This window comes from Pinus tabuliformis, chromosome 7 (assembly GCF_031772625.1).
Source record: "Pinus tabuliformis cultivar Carrire ecotype Pingquan chromosome 7, CPIR1, whole genome shotgun sequence".
NCBI lineage: Eukaryota > Viridiplantae > Streptophyta > Pinopsida > Pinales > Pinaceae > Pinus > Pinus tabuliformis.
In genome coordinates this window covers 1,551,034,144-1,551,050,067 of record NC_142293.1, presented here as the reverse complement: position 1 = coordinate 1,551,050,067, position 15,924 = coordinate 1,551,034,144, and the positions used below count along the sequence as shown (strand labels likewise).

Below are 15,924 nucleotides of genomic sequence, written 5' to 3'. Positions count from 1 at the left end.
GATTCTTATTATGAATTGATGTCTATTAACATTTACCAACCATTTAATTTATATGACTACACTAATCCTAATAAAAAAAAGTTATAATTTTCCAATATACTAATCTTCCTCATTCTTAAAAAACATAGGTAATAGTCATTTTCATTTTTCCTTGTCTATTTTAAAAATGAAAGCTACCATTTTATATTTGGAAATTGAAATATGTCCTATCTTATCTTAAATTATCACACATGACATGTCAAACTTCAGATTAATTTGCCAAAGGCGTCCCTATATCATCCCCGAGTGGATGTATCAATGTTGACTCTTTAGGTTTTTTTACAAAATGGATGGTTGCGATGGTGTTTGAAGGAATATCCTTCATCTGAGTCTGGAGCATGGAGAAACGACATACAAATATTTGAAAGGTATAAAAATTAATGGAAACACGAGAGGTGAAGCGTTTCCATTCTCCTGCATTGTTCATCTCTACCACCCTCGTCTTTGCTCATCTCTACCTCCCTCGCTTGGAGATCGTAGATGGAAAACAAAAGGTCATGGTGCTTGTGTGCTTTCATGGTGGAGGGTTTTGCATTGAATCAGTTGCATTGCAACTTTATCACAAATATCTTAATAAAGTGGCTATAGAGGCCAAGGTGATTTGTCTTTTGGTGGAGTATCAGAGAGTCCGTGAGCATCGCCTCCCTGTGGCATATGACGATTATTTTGGCGTTCTCGAATTGCTTGACCGCCAAGCAATGGCACTGGAAGGGGTGTGTGTGGATCCATGGCTCACTTCGCATGCAGAGTTAAAAAGGTTTTCTTGGCTGGAGACAGTGTCGGGGCCAACATCGTGCCCATGATGGGTCCCCGTGTGAGTCAAAGGTATTGGGATGGCCTGTGTTTACAAGGGGCCATTTTGGTTCACCCCTTCTTTGGCGGACAAGAACGAATCGCGTCTGAATTAGGGAGGAATGTGCAGGTGGAGAATTTAATTATGGTGGTGGATGGAGATTGGAGCATCTCTCTTCCCATGGGGGCCGACAGAGACCACCCATTTTTCAACCCTGTTGGACCTCGTTCCACGACTCCGCCCACTCTGGTGTATCCATGAATAGTGATATTTATTGCATTGGGGTATTTTGTATTACCAGACGCTAAGGAAGGTGGTAAAAGACGTCAACATGGTTATGATGGAAGGTGAAAACCGCGTCTTTCATCTCCTGAATCCGATGTCCAAGAATGTGACCTTCATGAAACGCATTTTGAATTTCATATGTTCCTCCTCTGATCACAGAAACCACTGAGACAACTGTGGGTTGCGTTACCGCATGTGCCCACATGGATATGAAATAAAATTTGTTTAAATTTAAACTTCTCAATGGTACGCTATGGGATGATGCTTGGCAGGCCTTCTCTCTTCTTGAGAGTATCGTGTGAATCATGGTTACCAATTTATGTTGAATCACTCAAATAAATCTGAAAGCAGTGGTCAAATTACTAGTTCAAATTCGATTCTTTTAGGGTTTATGATTCTAACAACAACGTTTGGGATTTGCAAAGGGAGTAGGCTATGGAGGATCTTTTTATATTATTATTAGCTATTTGTTTTAAAGGCTGATCAGCCGCACCAATAAGATGATCAGTTGGATACTTAATGCAATATCCAGTTTCCAGACCTTTGTTTTAATGGTTAGTCAACAACGTCATATTCAATATATATATATAGCTCTTAATGAGTTTTGAGGTTAGTTGGCCAATGGAACGTTTACTCTTCATTATAAATTCTTCATTATAAATTCAATTCTAGAGTTTAGGTTTCTGTGATCCATATCAAGTTTGTGAGAGATTTTTCGGCAAAAATCACATGAAATACCATTTGTCGACCCGTTTCGAACCAATCAGTGTCGCCAGGACAAGTTGAAGAAATAGATTCAGCTTAGCATGTTAAATAGTCTAACCAGTGCCTCCAACCGCTAACTTGACCAACGGTTAGTTTGACTCTAGGACCGGGGTCAAAATTATTTTATTAATTTAATTAGTAATATTCAGACCAATCCCTTAAAAATATATATAAAAATATATAAAATATTTTTAATGGGTATTCAATTCAAAAAGTATTATTAAAAATTATAAGTTAATTAGTATTTAAATGGAAAATTAATTACATAAAGGATCTTATAATATATGAATAAATAAATGCCTAAATATAAATATATAAAGTAATATAAAAATATATAAAATAATTATATTTAAAAGTATTATAAGTTAGTTAGTATTTAAATGGAAATTAGTTACATAAAGGATCTTATAATATAAGAATAAATTATATGCATAAATATAAATATATAAAGTAATATATAAAATATATATAAAATAATTATAATGGGTGTTTATTTAGAAGTATTATTAAAATTATAAGCTAATTAGTATTCAAATGGAAAATTAGTTACAAAGGACCTTATAATATCTGAAGTAATATAAATAGGCTGTTAGAAATAATAAATATGATGAAATGAGAAAATTAACTCTCAAAAAATAAAATAAATAAATAAATAAAAAATAAAATAAATAAATAAAACGAGAAAAATAATATTGAGTTAACTTAAAAGTCTTAAAAAAATAAAAAATAAATATATATATATATATATATATATATATATATATATATATATATATATATATATATATATATATATATATACATATACATATACATATATAAAATAAAATAAAATAATAATAATAATAATAATGTATCATTCATTTTTCAAATATGTCATCATTTAAGATGCTTATTAATTTTCGCTCTAAAAGTATTATTAATTTTGAATTTTTTATGAATAAGTTTAAGAATTATTATCTGCAAATTTTCTTTCTTGATTAAGTTTTGTTTATGAATGAGTTTAATTAATTGATATATTTTAACAGTAAAATTAAAAATTAATAAATTCATAAATTTTTTTGTCATTAAAATTTGTTTTATAAATAAATTTAAAATTATTATAAAACGATGGTGGATCACAATAAAAAAACAAAACTTAATAACTTAAATTTGTAAAACAAAAAAAACAAAAACAAAAACCTTACAATATGGAATGTTAAACTTATATGAATCACGAAATTTATAATATGGAATGTTAAACTTATATGAATCACGAAATTTATAATATGGAATTTTAAACTTATATGAATCACGAAATTTATTTATCTTTTTTAACTCGTTAATTCTTCTCTTTTAATTTAACTTCTTATCAATTTTTAATTTTTAAAAATTAATTAATAAATTATATACAAAACTTTTAATTTTATAAAATGTGAATTAATTATTCAATTTTCATGTATGTCATGTCAATTGAATTGTTTGAATATCATATTTGTTTCATGTCTCTATAAATTCAAACTTTAATGTCATCATACATTTACTTGGTTTTACGAATCATTTTCAGTATATATAAATTCAATGAAACTCATATAACATGTGGTTATAAATACTATTATATATCCCTTATATGAATATAAGTATTTTTCAATTAGTGGTGAGGTGTTGAGAGTATTCATTTAAACCAGCGGTGAAAGCCTCACATGTTAATTACGGTTGATTATTGTTGACATGGTCAGCTATAGTTAGCATGAGCATCATAGTAAATAATAGTCAACATGACTACCATGGTGAACCATAGTTAGCATGAACATCATGGCCTATTAGTAGGTGACCCATTGTTAAACATAGTGAACTATATTGAACTATGGTGGATGGCCATTGTTGACCATGGACACCTATAGTGAATGGTCATGGAAAGCCATAGTTAAACCATGGTTGAGCATCAAAAACCACCATTTGAATGGTAACCATAATGAAATCATGGTCAACTATAGAGACACCATAGTCGAAATATGGTCAACCAAAGTCAAACCATGGTCAGTTAAAGTAAACTATGTTTAACTATGGTTGACAATAGCCAAATCTTGGTCAAATGATGGTGAGTCATATGCAAACCATGTTCAACCATAGTCAATCATGATCAACCATAGTCAACCATAGTAAAACCATGGTCAACCATAGCCATACAATTGTTAACCATAATAATTTATAGTCATAACGTTGTTAGCGATGTTTTGAATTTTGTTAACTATAAAACTTAAACCCAAGGGTCCACTACATTGATCCATAAAATCAATTGAATCTATCAAACCCTAGAAGAGTCTCATTACAAACATTCAAGTCACACTAGGGTTTAATATTAATCTTAGGGTTTAATATTAATCTTAGGGTTTAATGTTATTCCATTGGGTTTATAATCCCACGGATTTTTAAAATTAATCTAATGGGTTTATTAATCTCTTTTGTTTATAATATTTATCCTAAGTTTTCTAATATTTATCATAGGGTTTATATTCCTAGGATTTAATATTAAGCCTAGGGTTTATAACATTAATATTAGGGTTTAATATTAATCCCTTAAATTTACAATACCTTAGGTTTATTATAATACTCCCTTGGATTTATTAATATTAGCATTTATATTCCTATGGTTTAATATTAATGCTAGGGTTATTGTTATTCCCTTGGGTTTCTAAAATTAATCCTATAGGTTTATAATATTAATCCTAAGGTTTATAATATTAATTTTTATTTTAGGGTTTATAATATTTATCTTAGGGTTTATATCCCTTAGGTTTATAATATTAATCCTTTGCGTTTGTGACACATTTTCTCAATATGTAAATCAATCATGGTCAACCATGGTCAATTATGGTCAACCATGGTCCAACATCTTAATACCTTGGGTTTTTAATATTAATCCCTTGGGTTTAATATTATTCCCTTGGGTTTATAATCCCTTGGGTTGTTAATAATCCCTTGGGTTTATTATTCCCTTGGGTTTATAATATGAATCCATTGGGTTTATTAATCTAAGGGTCCATATTCCTAGGGCATAATATTATTCGTAGGGTCTATAATATTATTCTTAAGGCTTAATAAAAGTTTCTTGGGTTTATAATCATGGTCTACCATGGTCTACCATCGATCAACATCACATTGTGACTAGTACAACCACATTTAATTAATTAAATGTGGTTGATATATGTCAAAGGCTTCATTTGTATCTATGGCACAAACCATTCATAAATATATAATAATAACAAATAATAATAAATAAAAAAACCATTACAATAAAAATATAATTATAGTCATGGTCTACCATGGACCAACATCACATTGTGACAAATATTGTCTCGATATTAAAATCAATCATGGTTAACCATCGTCAACCATAGTCAATCATGGTCAAGCATGGTCCAATGTCACACTATGACAAAGATTGCCTTAATACGAAAATCAACCATGGTCGACCATGGTTAACCATGGTCCAACGTCACATTGTGACAAAGATTGTCTCAATATGAAAATCAATCATGGTCAACCATGGTGAACCATGGTCCAACGTCATATTGTGACAAATATTGTCTCAATATCTAAATCAATCATGGTTAACCATGGTCAACCATGTTTATTTTAGCATTTATAATATTTATCACAGGGTTTATATACCTTGGTTTATAATATTTATCTTAGTGTGTATCATAGAATTTTCTCGATATGAAAATCAATCATGGTCAATGATGGTCCAATGTCATGTTGTGATAAAGATTGTCTGAATATGAAAATCAACCATGGTCAACCATGGTCAAACATGGTCCAACATTACATTGTGACAAAGATTGTCTCGATATGAAAATCAATCATGGCCAACCATGGTCCAACATCACATTGTGACAAGGATTGTCTCAATATAAAAACCAACCATGGTTAACCATGTTTATTTGAGTGTTTACAATATTTGATCTGAACTTAAATAGGAACAAAAAAAATTACAGATATAACCATAAATACATAGATGCAATAAAATTAATACTTGATTTCATTAATATCAAATAATGAAACATTCTTACAACAAGAAAGGAAATAAAACTAGCTCAGGCGATGGTAGCTTATCTCTGAGGAGAGATGTGGTGGCTACATGCCTCTGATCTATGTTACAATAAGGCTCGAAGGCCTATTTAATATTGAAAAAAAATGGAAAATCGTAAACATCCAGAAACCTAACTCTAGGAGATGAAGCACCAAAACTATGGGCCCCATTTGGGTAAATTGGTAAATCAACTTCCCAATGGTCGTAACTTTGGCATACGATCCCCGTTTGACACGCATAATACCTCATTAGAAGTATGTATCCGAGGAATAAAACTTTTGAATGCAAACATCAATGAAAAAGACGTGTTTTCCCTATTTTCCCCAAAAACATTGTTTAAGGCCTTAAAACGACTCTGCAAGTTCAAGACTTGAAAAACTACCAAGAATAGTAAATTGTGCTACAATTAAGGAAACTAAAAAACTGAAAAAGACAGTGGTGTGGGCCTAAGTGGAATAGGTTGGTGTCCACCAATATCCACTTGGATCAGTCCTTCCCCCTTAGGAAGCAATGGTCCCCATTGCGTTGAGTGCTTCCATGAGATGCGGAAACTTCTACTGAACTTGGTCCCTAGTGAGCCACTTTCCTTGGTACAAGATTTGGCTAGCTTTAACAACCCAATATATTTGGATCTTTTGCTAGTGAGTGTTATTGATATATGTGGCCATGATCTGATTAGTTGTGGCTTGTTCCATGCAATCTGGGTTTAGCTCTATTGGTGTAAGTTTTATGCAATGTGAGATGTGTCCAACAATGGTGGAAAGTATGGCCAAAGACGATCCATATTGAACACTGGGTGCAATTCCAAGGAAAGGTGGAATCTTGACCTTGAAGGCATTGTCCCCTACAACCTTTGTGATAATGTATGGCCCATATTAGAGCAGGCAAAGATTATAGTGGGGTTGAGCAAGATGATCCTTCTACAAATGTAGCTAAACTTTGTTGGGCCAATTAGAACTTGTGTGACACCCGATGTTGATCATGGCATTATTTGTACTTAGCATTGGCTTTTTCCAATATATCATGGACCTATTGGCAGATGTGTTGAAATTTCTCAATGAAATAGTTAGCCCTGTCTGCTTCAGATTGAACGTGAGTCGAATCTACCTAAGTGGCTGCAAATGGTATGGCCACATTAATGGGACATAATGGCTGAAATCCCAACCCTACCTAAAAGGGGTTATGGCCTGTTGAGCTATGGAGAGATCTATTATAGCTATGATAAACATAGGGGAGGCTTTCATCCCATGTGCGTGGATTCTTTGATTTGTACATGCACAAAATGTGTACAATCATCCTATTGAAAACATTTGGTTTTCCATCAATTTGGGGTGGAAAGTCATGGACTTATTAAGTTAGGTATCCAAAATTGACCAGAGACTTGACCAAAATGCACTTAGGAATCTATTGTCCCGATCTGAGACAATGGACAATGAGATCCCAAAGTGTACCAATGCTGACTCAAAGAAGAGCTTAACAATGACCTCTATTGTGATACTCTTCTTGTAGGCCGACATAATGGCCATCTTAGAGAATCTTTGGATGACCACGAAAATGCAGTCATTTCCATGCTTAGTAGAAGGAAGGCCCAACATGTAATCCAGGGAGATGGATTCCCAAGGTCGACTAGGAGTAGGAAGAGGAGTATATAAGACTTGCTTCTTTATGGTGGGTTTGGCAATGGTGCATGTAGTGCAAGATCAAATGTACTTCCAAAAATCCTAACGAAGGTTCAGCTAATAAAAATAATTCTGCAGTACTTCCACTATTTTCTCTACTTCAAAATGTCCAGCAACCCGACTGTAGTGTGCCTCCCAAATCATCTTGGCACACTCACTTGAAGGAACACAGATGTGTCCCAAATGGCATAACAATTCATACTGGAGGTGAAAATTTGGAACTTTCTTACCTTCCAGGAGTGTCTGGTATGTGATGCCTAATTCTGAATCGCTCATGTAAAGATGCAGCCACCTCGAAGTCTCGTGCCATTAGTATTCAGCACAATGATCAGCACCATATTTGGTGGTCGGCTGACGAAGTCTTGAACACTATTGATGTTTCCCTTCTTGTACTTAATGTTCAAATGGAACTGTTTTAGGTATGTGGACCATTTCTAATGGCGATCGTTCTGAAAGTTCCCTTGTGTCTGTATGAACTGTAGGGATCAGTGGTTTGTGTGGATGACTGTTTCCTTCCCCACAATGTAATGCTTCCATTGACGGCAGGCCTACACAATGGAATACATTTCTTTTTCATAGGTGGGATACTTTCGGATTGTTTCTGAAAGTGTCTCACTATGGTAAGCCACTGGATTCCCCTGCGAGTAAGAACTGCACCAATAGCATAGTCAGAGGCATCTGTCTCAATCTAAAATGGTTGTTCTAGGCCTAGTAATGTGATCACTGGTGTAGGGAAGAGACGATGTTTAAACTTAGAAACTGCCTTCTGTTGGGTTTCATACCAAAATAAATTTTCTTTCTCTCTGCCCTTGGTGACTATACTTAAAGGCCAAGTGATATGAGAGAACCTCAGTGTGAACCTGTGGTAGAAATTGGAAAGACCCTAAAAGATATGGAGCTCTGTTAGAGTGGTTGGGGCTAGCCAATCCCGAATTACTTGTATATTGGATGGGTCCACATGCACAACCTGATCAACTATGATATACCCTAGATATTGGACCTGGGTCATGCCAAACATGCATTTCTCCAAATTGGCACACAACTTGTGTTTTCGCAGGGTCTGGAGGACCTGTCGAATATGGTGGAGGCGCTCTTCCCACCTCTCGTTGAAGATCAAGATGTCATAAAGATACACCACCATGGATTCATTGGTGAAGGGTCGTAAGATGACATCCATCAATATCATGAAGGATGGGGGGGAATTCTTCAAACTACAAGGCATGACCAACCATTTGAAAAGGCCCTCCTTGGATTTGAAGGTAGTCTTCCACACATATGAGGGTTCTATAAGAACCTGGATATAGCTAGAATTCAAATCGATCTTGTTGAAATATTTGGCCCCCTTGAGTTGGTGAAAAAGGTCATCAATCTATGGGATTGGGTACCTATTCTGTATAGTGATCTTGTTCAACACCCAATAGTCAATACAGAGTCTCGAGGTCCCATCCTTCTTCTGTACCAGTACAATCAGGCTCCCAAAGAGTGATGAGCTTAACCTGATGTTCCCTTTTTGCAACAACTCCTAAATCTACCTCTTGATCTCATCGTTCTCTAGAATAGAGCATCGATAGATCGGTCCATTGGGTAGTAGCATGCCCGGGTTCATATCGATGGATTGCTTGACCTGACAGTGCATAGCCCCGTAGGTGAGGAGAAAATGTCCCTCTAATCCTCCACAACCTTGTCCATCTATTATTTTTGTGCGAAGGAGCCCTGTCTAGAAGCCCTAGCCATAATCTTTTTCTTTCCCTGAGGGCGAATCATAAGGAAAATAAATTTCTTGGTTTATGAAATGATCTTACTGCATTTCTTTGCAGTGATCAAAGGAATGGCAGTAAGCGGGGCTACCTTTGGTATCCTGTGCAACTTATTACCCAAATTAATAATCACATAGTGAGATCTAGACTCATATATACCATGTTGCTTCCACAAATATGGTTGCCCTAATAATACATCACAAACTTCAAGAGGGAAAACATCACACTATACCTCATCCGTGAAGGGTTTGATGCTATAGGGAAGGTGACACTACTAGCTGGCGCGAAGATCTCATCCTCAATGAAGCCACATGAAGGTGTACGGATACAGATGTGTTGTAGTTGGTAGGCCCAACCATTGCACAACCTCTACTAAAATGAGGTTCTTTTATCTCCTGTTGTAGACAATAAACAGCAGTGGAGTACCCTTCACCCACATATGTGAGTGGAAGTGGCATTCTCTCTCCTCTTGATATTTAGGCTTATTCTTCTGGATCTTGGTGGGATCAGAACATGCATCTAATTCATAAGCCTTCAACTCAGCCAAAAGTGACTACTTGGCATGACACTCACTGGTGTTGTGAGTGGAGCTCTTATGGAACTCACGTCATTTTCCTATGTCCTTCTTTGTCTTCGTGGTGTTGTTCTTTTCTCGCGACTTCAACGAGTTGTCTTCGGTTGCCCCGCCTTGGCTTTCTCCTTTGCTCTGCTATTTGGGGGCACCTTTCCCTTGCTTCAAATTCGTAGATCTAGAGTCTCACTTCTTCTATTTAAACTTCTTCCCAATCTTGATTATGTATCGATACGTCGTGTCGAGTGAGGAGATGTCTAGGATCTCCATCTCATCGTGGATGTACCAGTGTAGGCAGTCGCAATACTTGAGTACCAAATGTCACCTACAGTCCTTGATACCAATCTTCATGCGAAGGGTATGAAAAACATTGGTAAACTTCGGCACATCTTGGTCCCTTCCCTGCCACAGTGTGGTCCACTTTATTTATTTATCCTCATAGCTCCCGATAGGGTAGTACTACTGCTTGATTATGTCTCGGAATGAATTCCAACTGGGTGCGGCTGAAAAATAGTGAGGATGTACTTTCATCCTTCTTCTCACAGTAGGTTTTCTGCCAGTCATTGATGTGGGGGGCAGCTTTGAGAAGTGCAAAAGTAATATTTTCCCAACTGGAAAAATCATGAACATAAAAGTATCCTTCTAGTAGATTTAACCATTTATATACAACTTCTGCATCTATCTGACCTTCAAATATAGGGATGTCAAAGCTAACTTGTATCTTAAAAGGTGTGGTGCTTCTAGAGCAGCTACTTGAACAAGATGCATCACCTTTGGGTAGCCGCTGAAGGATCTAGGAAAAGTTGTGCATCATCGCATTCCTCTATCACTTGAGGGCTTCTTCAAGCAAGATTTTGAAATGATCCCCTACTCCCTCATCTTTCTTCTCTTCCACCATGGCAGACCTTAATTCGTTATATCCTGACCTCATTGGGGACTTACAAAGAAAAACGGAGAAAGAGAAGACCGCTCTAATACCGCTAATCCGAACTTAAACATGAACACAACCAATTACAAATATATCCATAAATACAGAGATGTAGCATAAATAACACTTCATTTCATTAATATCAAATACTGAAATATGCTTACAAACAGAAAGGAAATAAAACTAGCTCGGGAAATGATAACTTATTTTAAGGAGAGATGTGGTGGTTGAATGCCTCTAAAATGTGTTACAATGAGGCTCCAAGGCCTATTTATTATTAAGAAAAAATGGAAAACCCTAAACATCGAGAAACCTAACCTTAAGAGATGAAGCGCCAAAATTATGGGCCCTGTTTGGGTAAATTGGTACATCCTCTTCTCAGGGTCGTAACTTTGGCATACAATCTCTGTTTGATGCACACAATACCTCATTAGAAAGATCTATCTGAGGACCCAAACTTTTGAATGCAAACATCAATGATAGAGTTGTGTTTTCCCACTTTTCCCCAAAAAACATCATTTATGGCTTCAAAACGGCTCCAGAAGTTTAAGACCTGAAAAACTGCCAAAAATAGTACTTTGTGCTACAATTAAGGAAATCGAAAAACTAAAAGATACAATGTTGGGGGTCTAAGTTGAATAGGTGGGTGGCCACCAATATCCACCTGGATCAATATTTATCTTAGAGTTCATATACCTTGGGTTTATAATATTAATCTTTGTCACATTGTGACAATGATTGTCTCAATATGAAAATTAGGCATGCTCAACCATGCTTCAATGTCACATTGTGAGAAATATTGTTTCCATATGAAAATAAATCATGGTAAACCATGGTCCAATGTCGCATTGTGACAAAGGTTGTCTCAATATATAAATCTACCATGGCCAACCATGGTCAATAAGCATAGTCACATTGTGACAAAGATTATGTCTTGCTCAGATGTCACATTGTGACAACCATTGTCATCCATGGTAAACCATGGTCCATGATGGTCCAACGTCGGATTGTGACAAAGATTGTCTTAGTATGAAAATAAATCATGATCAACCATGGTCCAACATCACAGTGTGACAAAGATTGTGTGAATATGAAAATCAATCATGGTCAACCATGCTTATTTTAGGATTTATAATATTTATCTTAGGGTTTATATACCTTTGGTTTATAATATTAATCCCTTGGGTTTATAATATCAATCCCTTAGGTTTATTAATCTAATGGTTCATATTCCTAGGGTATAATATTATCCATAGGGTTTATAATATTAATCCTAGGGTTTAATAGAAATTTGTTGGGTTTATAATCATGGTCAACCATGGTCCAATGTCACATTGTAAGAAAAATTATTTGAATATGAAAATCAAGCATGTTCCACCATCATCAGCCATTGTCAACCATCATTAACCATGGCTAACCATGGCTAACCATGGCCAACCATCGTCAATAATCATGGTCACATTGTGACAAAGATTGTCTCTTGCTCCAATGTCACATTGTGACAACCATGGTCCAACACCACATTGTGACAAAGATTCTCTCAATATGAAAATCAACCATGGTTAACCATGGTCCAATGTTGCATTGTGAGAAATATTGTGTCAATAAGAAAATCAATCATGGTAAGCCATGGTCAACCATGTTTATTTTAGGGTTTATAATATTTTTCTTAGAGTTTGTATGCCTTATATTTATAATATTGATCCCTTGGGTTTATAATATCAATTGCTTATGTTTATTAATATAAGTGTTCATATTCCTATGGTATAATATTATTCATATTATTTATAATATTAATCCTAGGGTTTCACATAAATCCCCTGGGTATATAATCATGGTCAACCATGGTCCAATACCTTTATAATATTTATCTTAGGGTTTATAATATTTATCCCTTGGGTTTATAATACCTTGGGATTTTATAATTAATCACTTGGGTTTATATTATCAGTCCCTTGGGTGTATCAATCAAATTGTTCATATCCCTTGGGTTTATCAATCCCTTGGTGCAACATCACATTGTAACAACCATGGTCATCCATGGTCCAATGTGACATTGTGAGAAAGATTGTCTCAATATGAAAATCAACCATGGTCAACCATGTTTATTATAGGGTTTATGGTGACATTGTAACAAAGATTGTCTGTTGGTCCAACATCGCATTGTGACAACTATGGTCATCCATGGTCCAATGTCGTAGTGTGACAAAGATTGTGTCAATATGAAAATCAACCATGGTCAACCATGGCCAACCATTTTCCAACGTCGTATTCTGCCAAAGGTTGTCTCAATTTGAAAATTAATCATGGTCAACCATAATCCAACATCGCATTGTGGCGAAGATAGTGTTAATATGAAAATCATTCGTGGTCAACAATGTTTATTTTGAGATTTATAATATTTATCTTAGGGTTCATATACCTTGGGCTTATAATAGACTTTTCTCAATGTAAAAATCAATCATGGTATTGTGAAAAAAACTATCTGAATATGAAAATCAACCATGATTAACCATGGTCCAACATCGCATTGTGACAAAGATTGTCTCTTGGCCCAACGTCACATTGTGATAATTGTGGTCATCCATGGTCAACCATAGTCTAACGTCGCATTGTGACAAATATTGTCTCAATATGAAAATCAACTGTGGTCAACCATTATCCAATGTTGCATTGTGACAATATGAAAATTATTTGTGGTAACCATGTTTATTTCAAGGTTTATAATATTTATCTTAGCATTTATTTACCTTGGGTTTATAATATTTATCAGATTATTCTCTTGGGTTTATAATCCCTTGGGTTTTTAATATTAATCTCTTGGGTTTATTATTCCCTTGGTTTATAATATTCATATTAGGGTTTATATACCTTGGGTTTATAATATTAATCCCTTGGGTTTAATATTATTCCCTTGAGTTTATAATACCTTGGGGTTTTAGAATTAATCCCTTGGTTTTATATTATCAATCACTTGGTCCAACATCACATTGTGACAATTATGGTCATCCATGATCAACCATGGTCCAATGTCACATTGTGAGAAAGATTGTCTCAATATGAAAATTAACCATGGTAAACTATAGTTAACCATATTTATTATAAAATTTATAATATTCGTTATTTATTATTAATATTTTTAGTAACAATATTATTATTAGTATTATCATTTTTAAATAATAATGCAAACAATATTATTTAATATTTTAATAATTATTTAATTATTATTACTAATTAATTAATTAATAATTTTTATTAATATTTATTATTAATAATAATTATTTATTATTAGTAACTAATAATTAAATAGTAATTATTATTATTTATTATTTAAATTATTATTCTTATTATTATTGATTTTTAATTATTGTTGTTAATTATAATAAAAATTATATTTTTATTGTAATATTTTCCATATGGTTTTCTTTCCAATCTGATTTTGAATAATCGCCCATGACAGTTCGAAATTCAAATTAATTTAGAATACACTTGAAAAACAATGGCATATCTTCCTATTCTTAATTTCAACCTACCTGATTCCGTTCCATCGGCGTGGTGCTTAATTTTCTATAATCAATAGTTAAATGTTGAATGGAAATTTTAAGTTGTTATATTGAACTTTTCTTTCCTTTCAATATGATTTTGATTTGAAATCCCAGATCTTCTATTTCTCTGCCCTCGAGGCTGTAACGTGGTGCAGCCTTTTCTCCCCGTGTGAGTTGTAAGTTTAGTTCAATTATTTTTTTTGTTTTTGTTGTTGGTTTTATATTACTTTTGTTTAAAATTTATTAATATTTTATAAATTTAAATTAGATCATTTATATCAATTAAATTTTTTCTTAAAAAATAAGATTTCACAAACAAAAAAATCTAATTAAAAAAATCAAAATCTATATAAATATATAAAAATAAACTTTCACCCAAGAAAAAATAAAAATCAAAACATAAAGTAGATAAACGAAATATAGTTATGGTGATCGAGTACCATTTACATGTATCTCAAAATAAAGTAATGATGAAGTCATTGAATTAACAGAGTAAACTGCAACTTTTGCCCTTTCATCGAAGTATTTCCATGTAATAAGATCATTAAAAATGAAGTTATCTGTATAAATCTTGATGTCGTCGATGTTTTCCACTCCGTGATAGAAGATTAATATATGTCAATGCACAGAGGTGTGGGTGATAGAAGATTAATATATGTCAATGCACAAAAGTGGCTAACAACCTTATTTCCATATTGCCAACATACTATATGATGCAGGGGAATCAAGTTTTCCTAATCACCCCAGATATTCATTTAAATTGCCCATCTTACATAATAATTGTAACCTGAATTTCAACCCATTTACAATGAGGTATTTATACAAAAACATAGCTAACATAGTCCATCTGGATAGTGATTTAAAATGCCTATTTCACATAATAATTCAAAGTAAGAAAATCATTGACCTAAAGTAAGTGGAAGAGTTACCAAGGAGACAATGGAAAACCTTCCTAAGTACCCCTAGGGTTCAACTTTGTTAAAAGACTTTGTAACATTTGAAGTCTCATCGAAAAGCATATTAAAATATACTATTAATTTGACAACATAAACTATCATTACAAATTGCACAGATAAAATTTGTAGCGGAGATCTAACTCAAAGTGACAAAAAGTGGATATCAACTTGGAATATTAAACCAATATCTCAAAATCAAGGCATCATAAATCAAGAACAACTCAAGAGAACCAATCCTCCCAAAATAACCCGTAAAGTAGTGATATTAGCAAGTGGATCTATAGTCAAAGGATGTATGCATTATCATTCATTGGCCTCGAAAGGTAACTAGGGCCTCTCAAGCTCGCAAAGAGTCATATATATTGCAAAGGTACAAACATTGTTGAAATATTCATGGAATATTAGTGAAACAAAAAATTTATAGATTCCAAACACTTTGGAATCTAGTATTTTAGTACAATCACTTGTAGGTTTTGGTGGTTCTACATTGTGGCTAGGGGTGAATAGTTTTTGTTGTCTTTTTTATACAAA

At 33.9% G+C, this 15,924-nt stretch overlaps 1 pseudogene; it reads left to right on the top strand.

The window, feature by feature from the left end:
* Positions 1-419: 419 nt before the first annotated feature.
* The window catches only part of LOC149253827 (serine/threonine-protein kinase-like protein CCR1 pseudogene), a 50,603-nt pseudogene continuing 35,098 nt past the window's right edge, over positions 420-15,924 (top strand).